Source organism: Ornithorhynchus anatinus, chromosome 12, assembly GCF_004115215.2.
Source record: "Ornithorhynchus anatinus isolate Pmale09 chromosome 12, mOrnAna1.pri.v4, whole genome shotgun sequence".
NCBI lineage: Eukaryota > Metazoa > Chordata > Mammalia > Monotremata > Ornithorhynchidae > Ornithorhynchus > Ornithorhynchus anatinus.
Genome location: NC_041739.1, coordinates 10,488,463 through 10,508,203, shown reverse-complemented (window position 1 = coordinate 10,508,203; position 19,741 = coordinate 10,488,463). Strand labels below are relative to the sequence as shown.

The following is a 19,741-nucleotide window of genomic DNA, read 5'->3' as shown; positions in this document are numbered from 1 at the left end:
CTTCCCTGTCATCTTGGAAAGGTTCATTGCCTTGTCCCCTAACAAGCACTGGGGGAGTGACAAACCTTACCGCAGGAATAGATGGACCATTCCCCAAAAGGAGCAGCTGAATTGTGTTGACCTTACATCCCGGTTGAACCAGGAAGATCCTCCTCATTCAGTGTCTCTGTCCTGGGCAATTTTTCAAAAGTGTATAAACATCTTGGAATTAGGATCGTTGTAGCTAAATTGGCCAGGCTACTTTGCACTGATCCCCAGCTGTTCTTGCTTTTCGTTAATTCATTTATTCGGTAGTATTTATGGGAAGAGTGAAGGATGATAATTCAGATATGGACTCAAGCTCACATGGGATACGCATTCAGAAACAAGGGAGGGTTGGTGATTGACACACAAGGAAAGATTGAAATGATAAGTAACCCCAAAGCGACAGAAGAAAATCAGGACAATATAAGTGGTAAGAGCAAGCAGTACATTGCTACTAATCCTGCTTGTCAGGACGCACTGGGCGATTTTGCAGGGGTGGGGGACAGGGTCAACATCTCTCTCACATCTCTCCCATGGGCCTTGGGCTCTCTAATAGACGAGGATTGGTCCTCCTCCTTGAAGAGGAATGGAATGGAGCAGGAATGCAACTGGAACGAAGCATGCTCTGTTTAGATCCCATAGAATTTGGGACCCTCCATCTCGCTCCCTTCCTTTCCCGGTTGGCTATCATGATCTGCAAAAGGAAAGAAGAAGATCGGTCACACTGCTGTGGTACCTCGACGGGAAGGTTTCAGTAACAATGATGCGGTGCCCCTAATCTTAGGCCATAGAGAAGCAGCATGATATAGTGGATAGAGCACGGGCCTGGGAGTCAGAAGTTCACTTCACTTCTCTGTGCCTCAGTTCGCTCATCTGTAAAATGGAGATTGAGGCTGTGAACCCCACATGGGAGAGGGACTGTGTCCAATCTGTTGTGTTAGTATCCACCCCAGCACTTAGTACAGTGCCTGGCACAAGTAAATGCCTAACAAGTAAAGACAGTAATAACTATTATTATTCACAAATACCACAGTTATTATTATCTTTCTGTGCAAGTGACAGCCTCCTTTCCTCTTCCTCATCTCCTGAAAACACTGAGTGGGCCAGGAAGAGGTAAAGCTGGAGGATTTGGGGAAGTTGGAGGGGAAAGGGGAGCCCCGGGAGAAGGAATGCACTGGGAATAAAGGGTGGGTCACAGGGAGGTGCCTTGTTTTTCCCCTTTTCACAAACTCACACATCTATATCCCCCTAGGAAATATATATTTGATGCTGTGTCCTGCAGTGGGTATAGCCCTGCAGCAGCTATACATTTTCTACTGAGGCAGGTGGTCTCCAAGCCTCACTCTTTGACACTTGCTCACAAGATGACATGGTGAGTTCCGGCCAGCTGGGGCCCGAAAGCAGTTCTCCCCAGAGGGAGAATTTAGAAACAAGTCAAACCCTCCTGCTTTCCATCTCCTACTTCAGATACTGGGAACCGAATTCATGCCAGTGCCGGATTTACTAATCCAGCCGCTAGGATAATCATTTGCTAAAGCCTTACCAGGCATTATGCAGCTGTAGAGACCAGGATAATGTTAGATTTGTTCTCCCAACTGCATTTTAACACTTCATTTTTAGGCAAAAGAGAGGCTCCAAACTGAGTCTAAACTTTCTCTTGTTTTTCATGTCACAGATGATAATGTAATTGCTTGGCAGATAGTTAAAATGCATAATGATCCAGCTGTAAGTATATCCTTGGTGTATTTTTTTTTAAAAACTAACAACCTATCTACATTTTTATGCTTCAGTTTTATGTCAGATGAGGTTAAAAGCTGGGTACTGAGATTTGTAGGTGTTTATTATCCACTAGAAAGATTCACTTTGAGACTCCAGAGACACAAATGGAAAATTATCTTGATTACTTGATGTTACTGATGGTGTAGATTAGTAAATGAATATGCATTGCTGGTGAAGATCTCTTCCCAACACCTGGAATTTTGCATTTCAGTGGGGGCTTGAAAAAGAGAGGGATTTGAATGAGTTCAAAGTGTTTTATATTGAAGAAAAGGGTCATTCTGATGCCGATAATCAAAGGTGCGGATTATACAGGGACAGGTTTTCCTTGGACTTGTGTGCTAAGTAGCAGAATTCAGTGTTTTCTGTACAGTAGCATCAATGCAAATTTTTGGTTAAACATCAAAATAATCTAATGCATGTTGGTATTTAACCCTATCTTCTTTAGACTTACTTTTAGTGCAGTGCTCTATGCTGACTTTAGGGTTCAAAGTTATCGACGTGTCTTCTTATATTTGTATGTCTAAAACATAAATAAACAGTAGAAACTCCTGTATGAGGAATTGAAGGACTTTTGAAGAAGCTCCTTGCCTGCAGATCTGGAGGAGTTTCCAGATGATGAGAATCAACTTCTTACAGCAATTTCTAGATTTTTTTGTCACATTCTCAGGCACAGCTCAGAATAGCTTGAACAAGGCTGGATCTCAGTTCTGCTTCACTCTGGTGATGCTGGTAAGAGGGCCGGACGTGGCAGCAGGAGATGGATATGGAGAAGCAGTTTAGCTTACCGGATAGAGTACGGACCTGGGAGTCAGAAGGATCTGGGTTCTAATCCTCGTTCTGCAACTTGTCTGCTCTGTGACCTTGAGCAAGTCATTTCACTTCTCTGGACCTCAGTTCCCTCATCAGTAAAATAGGGATTAAGACTGAGCCCCGTGTGGGGCAGGAACTGTGTCTGACCTGATTATCTTGTACCTACCCCAGCGCTTAGTACAGTTCCTGGCACATAGTAAGTAAGGCCTTAACAAATGCCACAATTATTATAATCATAGCATCTTTAATTCCAACAACTTCTTGCCACTTTGGCATCTTGGTGAACATCCCGGGGCATCCAAATAAATTTAGTAGAAACTAGAAGATGGTTTCTGAAAATTCTCCTTCTCTGTACAGTCAGCAACAGAAGGGTTCTGAGTAGAAAGATCCACTGGGTGATAAACATCTCTAGATGATGACTTCAGCCCCATGTCAGCATAAAAATAGACTATAAAAACATATTCTATCCCCAAAGAATCTTGCATTAGCATAGAATCCGCAGATGCGGCTAGCCTGACAGGGCCACTCTGTATTTTTATTAACTGCAAAGCTATTGATATTTCATTCATGGCACGAAGCAGCTTAATTTTCTCCTTGTTGGTTCTAACACTGGGACAGCCAAATCCAAGAGCACAGCTCCCCAGACTCTGATCAAAGGACCTCACTGTACCATCACTGGGCCAGCCTCAGAAAAGCAAAATTGTCACTTTCCTAAAAGCCTGTCCAGACCAGCTGGAAGCAGCAGTCTGTGAGGGGAAAAAACAGTTCCCATCTATAGCACCATCACCACATTTTCCAACAGAAAGCCACAGAGCACAGTCAGCCTTTGAAAAGGCATTCACCCGCCCCCCAGGACCATGAATGAGGCTGTGTTATGGACTCAGATTACTAAGAACCCCTCCAGTCTGACTAGAAATGGAATGACTAAGCAGGGAGGAAGAGAGGAGGCATGTATTATTCTTGGGTTAAGGGTCCTGCCTTGGTCTGTTCTATGTATCATCGACCTCCTGGTCGTCGAGACTCTTTTCTATTATTTTTATTTTTAATGATATTTTTTAAATGCTGATTACGGGCAGAGTACCATACTAAACAGTGGGGTAGATATAAGAGACTCAGTTTAGACAGAGAGTCCATTCCCAGAAGGGGCTCAGAGTATTAATCCCCATTTAAGGATGAGGTAACTGAAGCACAGAAAAGTTAAGTGACTTGCCCAAGGTCCCGTGGCAGACAGGTGGTGAAGCCGGAATTAGAACCGGGAAGCAGCATGGCCTATTGGAACGATAATGAGCCTGGGAGTCAGAGGAATTGGGTTCTAATGCCAACTTCACCACTTGTCTGTTGTGTGACCTTGGGCAAATCACTTCAGTTCTCTGTGCCTCAATTCCCTCATCTGCAAAGTGGGGATTCAAAACCTGTTCTCCTTCCTACTTAGACTGTGAGCAACATGTGGGACCTGATTGGTACATGGTAAGTACTTAACAAATTCAGTTATCATCATCATCATAATTATCATCATCATCCCAGGTCCTCTGCCTCCCATGTTCTTTCCACTAGGCCATTCTGCTTCTCCAGGATATGGCTCATAAAAATTACAATAATAATAATACTTTGAGTTTACTGTGTGCCGGGGTAACTACAAGATAATCAGGTCCCAAATGGGGGTAACAGTATAAGGAGGAGGGAGAACGGGTATTGAATCCCCATTGTGCAGATGAGAGAACTGAGGCAAAGGGAAGTGAACTGACTTGCGTAAGGTCATACAGCAGACAAGGAGCAGTGGCGGGATTAGATAGAACACAGATCCTTTGACTCCCAGGCCTGTGTTTTTCCCACTAGGCCACACTGCTCTTGGATGGGACTTATTAGCAGCTGTTCAAAGTTCTGCCTTTGGCCTCTTCTCAGCCCTGGAGGTCTTCCCGCTCAGATGAACCGCCCCATTTCTGAAGCTGGCCAGGGTCTTCCGTTTCTGCGGCCAATCCTGCCTTATCCATTCCCTTCCGGAAAGCTCCTTTGTTGGAAGGGGAAGGGCCCGGGAGGGGACAGCGGGATTTCCACCAAAGATTTCCGCCTGGATTTGCTTATTCCGATTGACCGCAGTGTGTCCGCGGGAACCCGAGAGCCGGAGACATCTGCCATCAGCAGCCAGCGAGGTGACAAGGAGAAATCCGTTTGTGCTGCCTCGGGGCCTCAACCCAAAATCCCCATCCTTCCGCCTGCCTGCCTTCTCCGCCCAACCTGCGCAGCAAACCTCCAGCTGCCTTGCCAACTTTGGCAGAAGAAGCCGACAACCGCACTGCCCTCGTCTCCCCCTTCGGCCCAAGAGCCCAAGGACGTGTCCGCAAATGGCCTCCTTGGCTCTATCCCAGCTCCTTCGCTCAGACAGAAGAGAGACAAAAATCTCTTCTTCTCTAGGATTTTTTTTCCCTCTCTTCCTTTCTGGGCCTCAGCCAGAGTTTTTACCTTTACCTATTGGCTCTCCTGGCAAATCCGGTCTGACCCTGCCAACTACTGATGTCCCTCCACCCCCGATTCCTGCCTCTGACCACCGGCCTCCTCCTCTGCAGATGGGCCGTTTGCAGGCCCAAGCTCCCGCCCTTGAACAATTAGGAGCAGCTGGATCTTTCTTGATTTGTCCCTGCTGGGCCCAGAGCTCCCCCGGCCAGCGCCAGCTGCTATGTAGACTGAACCCCACACGGCTTCCTATTATTGAGGCAGGTTGTCTGACTGGAGCCAATCAGATTTGCCATGAGCCGCTGCCAGGACTTCCTGGAACGGACAAAACGTTCCATCCAGCCCTTAGAAGCCCTCGGCAATCTGCCCTCCTGGACCCGCTGCACTAACATGAGGACTTGAATCCTAAATTTCCCTTGCGGGGGGTAGGAGGGAGTGAGAGGGGTGTGCCCCTCCTTTCTATGGAGGGACTGGGGGGGTTCTGTTTTGGGCCTTTTGAAGCAGTGACCTAATAATAATAATAATGGCATTTAAGTGCTCACTATGGGCCAGGCACTGTACTGAGCACTCGGGTAGATGCAATGTAATCGGGTTGGACGCAGTCCCTGTCCCACATAGGGCTCACAGTCTTAATGCCCATTTTACAGATGAGGTAAAAGTGAAGTGACTTGCCCAAGGCCACACAGCAGATAAGTGTCAGAGTTGGGATGAGAACCCAGGTCCTTCTGGCTCCCAGGCCTATGTTCTATCCACTAGGCTACACTGGTTCTCTCTTTGCAAGGTTAGAGGCCCAAGAAGTGACTTCAAATAGGGAGCTGAGGTTCAGCGTTTGGACAACAATCTCCTGATCAGGAATATGGAGCTCTTTCCAGCTCCAGCACCTCCTTCCCAAATGACTCTGGGAAAATCAACCCCTCCCTGTCAGAAGGCCTCAGTTTCCCTGGTGTCAAAGTTTACCATGCCATGCCTGCTTCTCTCTAGTGCCCCCTTCAAGCCCGTACTAAGAGCCAATGTCTCTGCTCTCTCCTGTGATTTAGAGTGTTGATGTGGAACCTTATAGATCCTTGAAGGGTGCCTTCAGTTTATCCCCCAAAGTGACCTAGGCACCCAGGGGAATTTGACTCGGTGAATTGAGCTAAAGCACTTTTGAGACCTTCAGCTGGTAGGTGGCAAAGCATTTATCAGTGTCTGTTTTACCTTGATGATTGGGGTTTAACATAATTAGCCTTGTCACAGCCTTGTCTATTAAAGATAATTTTAATCCGCACTTGTGAATCCTTTACTAGTGCTTCGTAAAGTGTTCTGGACTCAGTAAGTGCTTAATAAACAATGATAACTGTGGTATGTTATGCAAGTACTACGTGCTGAACACTGTCCTAAACCCTGGAGTAGCTACAAAACCATCAGATTGGAAACAGTCTCTGCCCCACAGGGTAAAGAAGAGATAAAATACTTTTCTCCATTACTTTTCCTCACTCCTCTCCCACTACAATTCACCCCACACACTTGGGGTGTGCTCCTCTAATGCCAATTTATTCACTGTCCATCTCACCTCACCAGGTGTTGACCCCTTACTCACACCCTCCCTCCTGCCGGAACCTTCCTCCCATTCATATCCAACAAATCAATGTTCTTCCCATCTTCAAAGCTCTACTGAAATCTTATATCTTCCAGCAAGCCTTCCCAGACTAAGCTTTCCCCTCCAAGCCTATTTTCCCTTCCCGCTACTTCACTCACACACTTAGTCACCCCCACCCCCACCCCAGCCAAACAATTAGGTATTTATGCCATCCCCACCCCTAAAGAATTTATGTACATATTCTTATCCTAGGCTGCTTCCCTTACCTGTAATTTATTTCAATGTCTTTGTCCCTTGTTAGTAAGTTCCTTGAGAGCAGGGATTGCATCTAACTAACCAAGAGTTTAGTACAGTGCTCTGCATGAAGTAAGTGCTCAGTAAATACCACTGATTGATTGAGTGATGAAAAAACAAAGGTCCAGAGAAGTTAAGGGACTTGTCCCAGATCACATAGGAGGCAAGTGGCAGACCGGAGATTAGATAATTAAAAGTACTCTGTTTGGCTCCTGGATCACATGCCAATTTTCCTCACACCCACCCATATCACCCCCAGTGACAATCCATACTTCTCTGTTCCTTGGGGCAACACTGAAAGGAGAAAGCAGAGTGCCTGATGGAAAAAAAAATCCAAAAACATTCCTTAAGCTTTAAAGTAAGAAAAAGACATCACAAATTGGAAAGCCAAATTTCTCATATATAGAAGTCCCCATTGTGATGACTGTCCTTCACGTCTCAGTGACATTCCAAACAGACCTGCCAAACTGGAAGCCAAGTTTCGGACGAGTTAAAATTTGGAGCAGCCAAAGGGCTTGTAAACTACACGACTGATTGGGTAGCAAATGAAACCCAGAACCGCCTCGTGCTTTCTCTCTCTGGCTTGTGCAGTGCACAGAGGCCGGCTGTCTTTCCAACCCAAACCCCTGCCAACATTAGCTGATGATAAAGAGAGTGTGTCGGATCAACAACGCAGTGAGTGTGCAGTGAGGGATTGTGCAAATTTTTCCAGCCCCTCGTGCTTGGCACCTCCAGATCCACAAACTCTCCCTAGTTATTTTGGCTGGGATTCAAGAGGATGTTTATATTAAAAAAAAAAAAGCTGGAAGGTGGTTACTTCAGAACATCCATTGAAAATTCCCAGCCTCGCCTGGATGGAGGGGGATCAACTCGGTGCGACCAATGGAGGCTGTTGGTGGTCCTGTCCATGCTCATGATGGCAGCCCTGGGAGAGCCCCATATTATTATTAATAATAATAATAAATTGTAGTATTTTGTTAAGTGCTTACTATGTGCCAAGCACTGTACTAAGCACTGGGGTGGATACAAGCTAATGGGGTTGGACACAGTCCCTGTCTCACTTGGGGCTCCCAGTCTCAATCCCCATTTTGCAGATGACATAACTGAGACCCAGAGAAGTGAAACGACTTGCCCAAGGTCACACCGCAGACGTTGGGCAGAGCCGGGAAGGGAAACAGGCTGCGGAGCATCGCTGGAGGGATGACCAAGTGACCCAGGGAGCCTCTCACCTGGGCTAGGACACAGGACCCATTGCCCTTACTTTGGGGTGGGAAGGAGGATCGAGAAATACTACCCCTTTGGTGGAGCTTCCTTCTTCCACTACCCCCTTCTCAGCCCCTCACCCCCTGAGCAATTGGCCAGGAGAGAACCCCATCTCCCTGGGACTTTCAGGAGACCTGTAACCTCATTATGCAGTGAACCTCAGATGTTCCTTCCACCTTCATCCTGCCCTGCCCCTCAACACCAAATTTCATTCATTCAGTAGTATTTATTGAGTGCTTACTGTGTGCAGAGCATTGTATTATGTGCTTGGGAATACAAAACAACACATAAACAGACACATTCCTTGCCCACATCGAGCTCAACTTGGAACATGCTGGCACTAAATCTATCTCAGTTCCCTGGCCCAGAATCTCTAGTCCAACCTACTTTCTGGTCCCTTCATCTTGGCTCAAACTCTGGTCTCTGAGGTCCTTCAGGGCAGTTTCTTGGGCAGAACCTTGTGCAGTATCTGTGTGACTTCATCTTTTTGACTCCTTATCAAGAGAAGAAGCAGAGTGGCCTAGTGGATAGAGCGCAGACCTGGGAGTCAGAAGGGCCTGGGTTCTAATCCCGGCTCTGCCACTTGTCTGTTGTGTGACCTTGGGCAAGTCACATAATTTCTCTGGGTTTCAGTTAACTCATATGTAAAATGGGGATTAAGGCTGGGATTAAGACTGCGTCCAATCTGATCATCTTGAATCTAGCCCAGCACTTAGTATAGTGCCTGGCAGGAGAAGCAGCCTGGCTCAGTGGAAAGAGCACAGGCATAGGAGTCAGAGGTCATGGGTTCAAATCCCGGCTCAGCCGCTTGTCAGATGTGTGACTGTGGGCAAGTCACTTAACTTCTCTGTGCCTCAATTACCTCATCTGTAAAATGGGGATTAAGACTGTGAGCCCCACATGGGACAACCTGATCACCTTGTGTCCCCCCCAGTGCTTAGAACAGTGCTTGGCACATAGTAAGCACTTAAATACCAACATCATTATTATTATTATTATATAGTAAGTGCTTAATAAATACCATTAAAAAAGAGGCACCAAGCAGAAGGTAATATTCCACATTTTCCCCATTTCTCACAGGAACTCCCAGGAAAGGAATGAGGGGAGGATTGGGCTAAAGATGTCCTGCGGAGGGCTTGGAGCTCAGGTGCTCATTCAGTAACACACTCCTCCATCTCCTCCACCCAACACTCATGTTAGGCGAGACCATACTTTGCCACTGAGGTTTGCCCAGTTATGTCAGCTCAGTCGCTTCTCCCCGAGCCCAAGTAACTCACTGGAAGTGGCAAGAACACCCCGATTCTCTCAAAGCAACAGGGAATCGCCGAGGTCACTTTGTTTTTTGTGTTTGTTTAATTTTGGGACTTTTTGGTATTTGTTTGGGGCTTACTCTGTGCCAGGCACTGTACTAAGAGCTGGGGTAGATATAAGCTAATCGAGTTGGACAAAGTCCATGTTCCCCAAGAGACTCACAGTTTTAATCCCCATGAAACGAGGCACAGAGAAGTGAAGTCACTTGCTAGGCTCCTGGATGCATCTGACTGACCACTTCTAGGAAACTGGACCTGCCTGGGAGAATCTGGCCCGTTGCTTGTCAGATGAATAAAACAAGCCCCAGGCTTGGAAAACCACAGGAGAAAGATAATGATTGGTTAAGGTACTTCTAACAACCCTCCTCCCACAACAGAGATGTAGCTGAAAAGATAGGCCCTGGCTTACCAACAGCGGTCATATAGCTCTCCTCATGGAGAAGCTGGGCAGGCTACAGAACTTGGTTTACCCTGTGGCCCTGTCTGGGCCAGGCTGGATGAGGCAACAGAAATATGGGCCCACTAAGCATAGGGAGAGAGAGATTGATCCCAAAAGGAGGATCAGAATGACCACTGTAGTTAAGTGAGGCAGGCGTCATGATCCTGTGGGGTTGTTTTTATAATCGCATCACATAATGACATCTTTCAACATCCTCCCACCAAGAAAAATATAACCCCCGGCAAGGAAACCGACTCGACATCTATTCTGGAACCGGATCAGCCACTCTAATCCTTTCTTCCCCAGCCAATCCTGGCAGAGGCTACTCCTGACCAGAGCATTTTCTGCATGCTTTCCTAACTGGCCGGGGGTCTGGTGCCTGCAGCTGGCAGGACAATTCTCTTTCCTACTTCTGTTTATTCCTCTCCTCTGAGGTAATGGTTCAGAGTGTGACTCTCCAAAGGTCCTCCTTTGGTTTCATTGGAAGAACTTCCCATTCCTTCCTTACAGAAAGCAAAGTCAATAATTTTGGTATCTGTTAAGCGCTTACTATTCACTCATTCAATCGTACTTATTGAGAGCTTACTGTGTGCAGAGCACTGTACTAAGCGCTTGGAAAGTACAATTCAGTGACAAATAGAGGCAATTCCTGCCCGCAATGGGCTCACAGTCTAGGAGGGGGAGACAGACAACAAAACAAGTAAACAGGCATCAATAGCATCAATATAAATAAATAGAATTATAGATATATACACATGATTAATATAAATAAATAGAATTATAAATATATACATATACATATGTATATATAAATATATACATTATACATACAAGTGCTGTGGGGCTGGGAGGGGGGTAGATCAAAGGGAGTGAGTCAGGGCCATGAGGAGGGGAGGGGGAGCAGAGGAAAAGGGGGGCTTAGTCTGAGAAGGCCTCCTGGAGGAGATGAGACTTCAGGAGGGCTTTGAAGGGGGAAGTGTGATTGCTTAGTGGATTTGAAGAGGGAGGGCATTCCAGGCCAAAGGTAGGATGTCGGCCAGGGGTCGAAGGCAGGACGGGCAAGAACGTGGCCCGGTGAGGAGGTTAGTGGCAGAGAAACAGAGTGCATGGGCTGGGCTGTAGAAGGAGAGAAGGGAGGTGAGGTAGGAGGGGGCAAGGTGATGGGAAGCTTTGAAGCCAATAGTGAGGAGTTTTTGCTTGATGCAGAGATTGATGCAGAGATTGATGCAGAGTCAACCCCTGGAGATTTTTGAGGATGGGTGGTGGGGGGTGGTGAGATGCCCAGAGCGTTTCTATAGAAAGATAATCCGGGCAGCAGAGTGATGTATAGACTGAAGTGGGGAGAGACAGGAGGTTGGGAAATCAGAAAGGAGGCTGATGCAGTAATCCAGTCAGGATAGGATGAGTGACTGTACTAACATGGTAGAGGTTTGGATGGAGAGGAAAGGGCGGATCTTGGTGATGCTGTGAAGGTGAGATCAACAGGTTTTGGTGACAGATTGGATGTGTGGGGTGAATGAGAGAGCGGAGTCATGGATGACATCAAAGTTGTGGGCTTGTTATCCCAAGCACTATGCTAAGCTTAGGGTATATATACACAGTCCCTGTACTACATGGGGCTCAGTCTCTCAGTGGGAGCCCTGCACACAGTAAATGCTCAATAAATACCATTAATTAATTGATTTCAAAAGCAATTGACAATCCCACAACATGATTTTCAATATTTTTCAGTGGGCATTTCTGTAAATTCACCTTGTCTTCGGTTGGGTGTTATTTCCCTGTGCAGTCGTTGGTACCACCAGTTCTATAAAGTGGGGGTTATGTACCACATTAAAGAACACTTGCATTGGAGACCGGCACAGGGAATATGTGCACAACCATTTTCTCCGCTGCATTCCGTCCAGATAGCTGTCGATGGGAAAACGTTTCCTAGTTTTCCAAAAGCGTTCTGTCCAAAACCCTTGTTGGGAGAACTGAATACGTAGTCTAATACCAACTGCCTGCATCGGCATCTTCTGCTTGGATTGTAAACCATCTGAGAGCAGGCCCACTTTGCGTTTTTGTGCCTGCTGCTGTGCCATGCTCGGACAGAGACGGGATGAATGCTTTGATCATGACCATGGATGGCCTCTAATGTCCTGAACTTCCCCTCTGACTCACAAATAGCATGGAGACAGGAATTCAGTTCCTTCCCTCTGGAGAAAGGAGGGTGAGCTAAACTAATTGTGCAGAGTTCCTTAAACCACTGGTCAAGAGAGAAAGCTGCTTCAGGCCCTCTGCCCCTTGGGGGGAACTAGTTTCCAGGCAGCAGCAGGCTGGTCCTGGTAGCCCGTGGGTCCCCAAGGGCTACCAGGACCAGCTGCTGCTGCTGCCTGAAAACTAGTCCCCCTGGCCATGCTGGTGATGGTGTTCCGTGGAAGAGAGGAGACAACAAACTTGGGTATCTCCCCAGGCTCTTTCTGACCTCATCCCCTTCCTTGGGCCCTGGGGATTAAGGTCCTGGGAAGGCGAACTGAACAGTCCCTTTTGCTTTTGAATTGCAAACGAGGAGCCCTAAGGGAGCAGCACCAGATGCTGAAAAAACCCCGGAGCAGGGAGTTCCCGCTTTCAGACTGAGTGGGCTCATTTCCTGGCCACGTCAGGCAGCTGAAACAGGAGATCTGAGCTGGGGCCTCCGACTCCCACTGCGGAATTCCCAGCCAAGCCCGACTTGCAAGTGAGTCAGCCGCTTACTCCTCTCCCTCGCTCGTGGGTAGACCAGTCCCACAAGAACGAAGGAACAGAAGCCCATAAGAACTGCCAGAACTAGGTCAGATCCAGGCCACTGACAAGAGTAGCGGGATATGTTTGCACAGACGAGGTGACGGTTGAATCTCAACATCTATCATCAAGGTCTGGAGAGACCATCTAACATCCCTCCCCTTCCTACCAGGGACCCATTCAGTCCCTCTCATCCCTGAGTCTTTTCAAGCCCCTCTTTAACCTGCAGATATTTTCAGCCTGCACAACTTCTTGTGGTCTCAAATTCCATGGGCTGAACTTCCCTGGTGTGAAAAGTGTTTCCTTGGCTTGTTAATGTCTTACTTCCTTCAGACTTCGATAAGGGGCCGTTCATCCAGGTGTTGGGGAATTTGGTGGACACCAACTTCATGTTTGTCCTCTCTGCACTCTACCTGATTTGCAGATTTCCATTATGTTCCCTCTCAGCCTTCATCTTTCCTAACCTTTTCAGACTCACCTCCTAAGGAAGCCTCTCCAGCACGTCCGCCCATACATTCCTCGATCACTTCAGTTGTTCGTTCTCCAACTCTATCAACCTTTAAGATGCGGCAATCAGAAGAGCACACAGAGGTCCAGGTCTAGGCATCCATAGCTCTTCATCATGGAAAGCAGGGCAGTCTACTGAAAGAAGCACGGGCCCGGAAGTCAGGAGCCCTGGGTCCTGATCCCGGCTCCGCCACTTGCCTGCTGTATGACCTTGGACGAATCACTTAACTTCTCTGGGCTTCAGTTTCCTCATTTGTAAAATGGGGATTCAATACACGCTCTCCTTTCCCCTGAGACTGTGAGCCCCATGGGGGACAGAGACATGATTATCTTAGCACATAGAGAATGCTTAACACTCATAACGATCCTAATAATCATTAATAAATGGAGACATCTGGGTAAAGGAATGGAAGACAGCCTTCAGTGGGATCCAGTTCCACTTTGAATCTTGGACCCTCAGATACATAGTCGTAGCTGACGATGATGCAGTAGCCCTGTTGTATCTCTCCAGCAGTGTCTGGCTTTGCAAAAAGGTCAGTTCAACCCTAAGTAGGAAGGGAGGGGGGCTTCCAGGAAGAAATAAGACTCTAAGCTTATTGTGGGCAGGAAACATGACTACCAACTGTTATATGATTCTTCTATACTATTCCCTCAAGCGCTTAGTCCAATGCTCTGCACACAGTAAGCACTCAATAAATACGATAGATTGATTAAGCATTTACTCCAACTCATTAGGAACAATGTCATTTTCTTTTTCTACTGAAACATCATATGACTGACAACACCCAGTGTCATGCGGGCTCCCCCAGTGGGCAACACCTTGAATTCTTAGAAAACAGCAATGTCGGTATTCTTTCCTCTCTGCTGGTAGATGCCGGGATGAGAGGTGAAACAGAAGCAGGGAAGCAGAGGTGGAAAGAACAGGGTCAAGGGAAAGACCCTTCATCCCAGAGGTGCATGCCGTGAATACGAAACCGGACAAAGGAGTCTCAGCGGACACGGCTACCACATCTCCCCAACACCGGCCTCTTGAGTCCGCGGCCTAAAAGCCTGGGAGAGGCCCCCGAACGGAATTTGCTTATAATCACCCCACTTGATTTTGCACCAGGGAGATCGTTGTAAGAAAGCAATTGCCATGTTTAAACCTCTGTGACACACTGGGTTTGATGAAATTGCATATGACTTTGAAAGACCTTCTACAGTCTCGGTCAGTTCGCAGATGGACTGCCAGGAGGCTTTTTCATTGCCCAATTACCGAGCACCCCGCAGTTTTATTCCAACTCCGCTCAGGCCGTCTAAGAGACACCTGTGTCCTGCACATTGGCGGTGGGGCGGTTATTTGCAGTGGGAAGGGGTGTTGTCACCGTTCCAGGAGTCCTGTTCGAATGAAAATAGTGAAGTACACGATTTTCCCTTGCAGCCCCTCCCGACGGAGGAGTTGATTTTTCCAAAAGAGAAAGATAAAGTGCAGGGGCCAATCATGCGTGGCCCGAACTGGTAGATAATGAGAGGTTCAGGGGGGTGGGGATGGGTAAAATGGGGCTTATTAAGCACTTTCTGGGTGAAGTACTGGAGTGGACACAAGGCAGTTAGATCAGATAAAGTCCCTGTCCTACCTAGGGCTTGCAATCTAAGAGGTAACGATAATAATAATATGTAAATAAGCTCCTTAGGGGCAAGTACCCTGTCTACCAACTCAAGTGCCGATTAGTACAGTGCTCTGCTCAGTAAATACTACTGATTGATTATTGATGGTATTTAAGTGCTTACTATGTGCTAAGCATTATACTAAGTACTGGGGCACATATAACATAAGCAGATCTGACACATTCATTCAACAAACCAATGGTTATTTATTGAGGCTCACTGTATGCAGGGCACTGTAGTCATTCAATAGTATTTATTGAGCGCTTACTATGTGCAGATCACCATACTAAGCGCTTGGAATGAACAAGTCGGCAACAGATAGAGACAGTCCCTGTCGTTTGACGGGCTTACGGTCTAATTGGGGAGAGACAGCACTGTACTAAGTGCTGGGGACAGTACCATATAACAGAGTTGGTAGACACAATTCCTACCCTCAAGGAGGGTCTAATCTGGTGGGGGAAAACAGTCCCTGTCCCAACTGGGGCTCACAATCTAAGAGACAGGGAGAGCAGACATCCCATTTTACAGACGAGGAAACTGGGGCCAGAGAGGTTAAATCCAAGATCACACCACAGGGAAACAGCATGGCCAAGCAGGCCACTTACCTGTTGTGTGATTTGGGGCGAGGCACTTAATTTCTTTATGCCTCATTTCCCTCCTCTGCAAAATGGGGATCCAGTACCTGTTCTCCTGATTATTTTGTATCTACTCCAGTGCTGAGTACAGTGCTTGGCACAGAGTAAGCATTTAACAAATGCCATTATTATAAAGAAAATGGCAGAATCGGGATTAGAACTCACGTGCTCTGACTCCTACACCTGTGCTGCTTTTATTTTTTTAATGGTATTTGTTAAGCCCTTACTATGTGTCAAACAATGTTCTAAGCGCTGGAGTAGAAACAAGTTAATTAGGTTGGACGAGAGCTTTCCACTAGGTCACGCTGCTCCTCCCTTCAGGCAGCCTCTAAATATTGTCAGCTGGGCTGGATCCCTTAAATATGGGCCTGGCCTGGAGGCAGGGTCATGGCCTAGCTGACTTTTTCAAGCCTCTCCCTGCCCTTGTGATTCTTTGAAAGTCAACAACTGAGAATTCTAGCTAGTAGGGAAGTTATTAGCGATGATGCCATGTTGAGCCCTTCTTTGGAGGCATGCTTCTTAAAAGCGTCATTCCCTGTAGCTTTATTAGAGGGCCTGGATGGTTCCATGCCCACGTCTCGACCTCAGTGGGTAAATAAATCACAGGAAACAGGAATCTCTGCTTAAAGGGTGGGACCTACGTATGGCTTTGATTCCCCTACGCCACCACATCAGAAAAATCCCACAAATGATACCCTAGAGAAACAAGCTGTGCAGGGACTCTTTCAGGGAGACCTGGGAGGGAGGTGGAAGAGCCCCCGCCGTCCTTCCCCCTCAGCCAGATGGGAAGGAAAGTTTCTTAACCCCCATCCCCCCTTCTTTGGAAAAGAATTTAGAGCCCAGCTTTCTAACATCTTTTGAGGCTGGAGGTTTGTTTAAAAATGTCTATTGAGTGATTTCTGTGTGCAGAGCACTGTACTAAGTGTTTAGGAGAGTACAGTGCAACCAGATAATTAAAACCAAAATACTTTCAGGAACTGAATTATGTGGAAAATTAGCTAGGAGGGTTCCAGATTTAATCCCAGAGGATCCTGTTCAGTGTAATCACTCCAGCTACCTCGTACCACAAATGGCTATTTGTTAAGGTCTTACTGTGTGCCAAGCACTATACTAAGAGCTGGGGTAGATTCAAGACAATCAGGTCAATCCTAGCATGGTGTAGTGGATAGAGTATGGGTCTGGGAGTCAGAAGGTCATGAGTTCTAATCCTGACTCCACCATGTGTCTGCTGTGTGAGCTTGGGCAAGTCACTTCACTTCTCTGTGCCTCGGTTACCTCATCTGTAAAATAGGGATTGAGACTGAGAGCCCCACATGGGACAGGGACTGTGTTCAATCTGATTTGTTTGTACCCACTCCCACGCTTAGTACCGTGCCGGGCACATAGTAAGCACTTAACAAATATAGTTATTAATTATGATTATATTGTATCCCCATTTTACAGATGAGGAAACTGAGGCACAGAAAAGTGAATCGACTTGACCAAGGCTGCACAGCAGGCTTCTTTCACTCCTATGTGTCATTTATGCCTCTGCCACTCACACTTCATATCTATTTGGTGGGGTTGGTCAGCCCATCACCTTCATTGAGTTGTCTATTACCCATGAACAGGGTCTTATTTTGCTCTGTGATTCTCCACAGTGTCTAGGTCAGCACCTTGCAGGTGGAAGTCCTTAATAAATGCTTCAGGCTGACTGGTCTGGCTAGATTACCCCATGTGGTTTTTTTGTTTTGTTTTTATGGTATTTGTTAGCACTCTGTTGGATCCTACTCTCTCAAGTGCTTAGTACAATGCTTTACACATAGTTAAGTGCTCAATAAATACCAGTGATAATGATGATAAGGAGAGCAAGGATCCGCTCCGTTTTACAGTGAGAAAAGTGAGGCTCAGATAAATCAAATGCCTTGTCCAAGGTCACCCACAGGCCAGTGTCAGGGCAGAGATTAGAATCCCAGCCTCCTGACTCCCAAACCCAGGGTTTCCACTAGGCTGTGCCGCTCCTCTCAGGGAATCAGACCATACTGCGGTTTGAGAGAATGAATCATTCCTGTTTTTCCTCTTCTGAGCTCTCAATTTCAGTACTTCCCCACAGGAGCAAAGCCAGCAGATCACCTTTTCTAACTTTGCTCAGGATGGTGCTTTCCCTAAGGGAGTCTGAAAGCAACAACAGTAGCCACAGGTTTGATGGCTTCATCTGGGGCTCCCTGGGCACAAGCCTGGAAAGGCTTTGCCCTGACTACAGTGCAGCCACCCACGAGACCAACATCCATCCATCCAGTAGTGGCCCAGAAATAGCACCCACTCCCCAGACCTAAGCCCGATCACGCACGCTCAACACAGAGGAAGCACACGGCACCCTGGCCTCGCCCCCAGAACCAACGGACCTTTTCAATCAGGCGGTGAGATGCGAGCGTGAGACTTTGGAGTTGAGAAAAGTGCAACTGACGGAAATAGCCGAGACCAACAAGAGAGTCAAGGACACTGAGGTGGCTTTTCTTCTCCGTTCCTGCCTTCAGGGAGTGTATTGAAGGAGCTTCTGTGACTGAATAATTCACGAGGAACTTGGCTTGACGTAAGAGGATGGCAACACAAGGTCTTACTCTGTGTCTTGTAATAGCCTTGAATGCCATAAAAAACAGGGACTAATTCCATTAAGCTTTCAATTTTCACTTGGGGAAGAATTGAAAGTGGAGGTAATAAGCCCTAATGAACTCGATGTGTTTGCGATAGGCTATGACACAGCACTGGCCTTAACTTGAACTGACCTTGCTTCAGTGGAAGGGGAGTAGGAATCTTGTTTGTTTTGGAGGCATAATTGAAGGCACCATCTCACATTCTAATTAGGCAAGCCAGACTTCTTTCCTCTATAAACAAAAAAAGTCTCCAGTCGGCTAAGGGCAGCATTCTAAATCAGAGACGCTCAGGGAGGGTGTCCTGAATCTTTATCCCGGCTGCCTAGACACCAGGAAATTCATTTGGCAGGAACGTAGGAAGCCACAGTGCTCGCCGAGAAGCCTGGCAGGCCAAAAACGCCCAGAGATGGTTCGCGTGCAGCATTGCGAGACCGATCACAAGCTGACCTGAAGTCAGCCAAACCCCAATAGGGGTTAAAAAATGCAGGGCTATAAATCAACCAGAGTCAAGATTCCCCACTGAAATTGAGCCGATTTATTACTGGGCTTGGGGCTTACTATTACTATCTAGAGTTAAGGAGACAACCAGTACCGAACTTTTCTACAGAAATCTATTTTGTTATTACTAGTAATAATAATAATATTTAAGTGCTTACTACGTGCCAAGCACTGAAGGGAAAATCGCTTGCCTTTACTGCTAAGAGGGCTATGGAGTTGTCCAAGTACTGAGCTCATGCATGATCTGACTATGATGAAATATTTTTAAGGGTTGGTCAATTCAAGTTGACTCGATTATGGTATTTATTAAGAGCTTGCGATGTGGTATATGTTGAACCCTTACTATGTTTGCCAAGCGCTGTGTTTAGTGTGGAGCTAGATCATCAGACTGGACACGGTCCCTGTCCCATACAGGGCTCACAGTTTAGGAGGGAGGACAGGTATTTTATTCCCATTTTTCAAATAAGGAACCTGAGAGGCAGTCAAGTGAAGTGATCTTCCCAAGGTCACACAGCAGGCAAGCAGTCCCATGCTCCTTCCACTGTACCACACTCCCACCCTTGGTCCAGGAAATAATGGGATTTCTTTGATTTCTTATTGTGGGCAGGGAACATGACTACCAGCTCTGTTGGCAGTGTACTCCCCAAGGGTTTAGTACAGTGGGAAGCAGCGTGGCTCAGTGGAAAGAGCCTGGGCTTTGGAGTCAGAGGTCATGAGTTCGACTCCCAGCTCTGCCACTTGTCAGCTGTGTGACTGTGGGCAAGTCACTTCACTTCTCTGTGCCTCAGTTACCTCATCTGTCAAATGGGGATTAACTGTGAACCTCACGTGGGACAACCTGATTACCCTGTATCTACCCCAGCGCTCAGAACAGTGCTCTGCACATAGTAAGCGCTTAACAAATACCAACATTATTACAGTGCTCTGCACAGGGTAAGTGCTCAATAAATTGATTCTTGCCCCCTTAGAGCATGTGAAAATCTACACCTTCACTTTAAAGCCCTTCCAGAAGAAGAAATCTTCTGCCAACCCAGTCTTCTGCTGCTTCATTTCCATCCTTGAACCTTTTTTTTTTTTTTACATCCATGAGCTATTCTGGACCCTACTCCATT

At 46.9% G+C, this 19,741-nt stretch overlaps 1 long non-coding RNA gene across 1 annotated transcript; it reads right to left on the bottom strand.

The window, feature by feature from the left end:
* Nucleotides 1-301: 301 nt before the first annotated feature.
* On the bottom strand, nt 302-5,290 carry LOC114815650. Its single transcript, XR_003763447.2, has 3 exons — nt 5,080-5,290; nt 2,255-2,323; nt 302-718 (listed from the first exon to the last, which is right to left on the bottom strand). It is a non-coding gene; the product is annotated as an uncharacterized LOC114815650 (long non-coding RNA).
* Between the last annotated feature and the right edge of the window lie 14,451 nt (nt 5,291-19,741).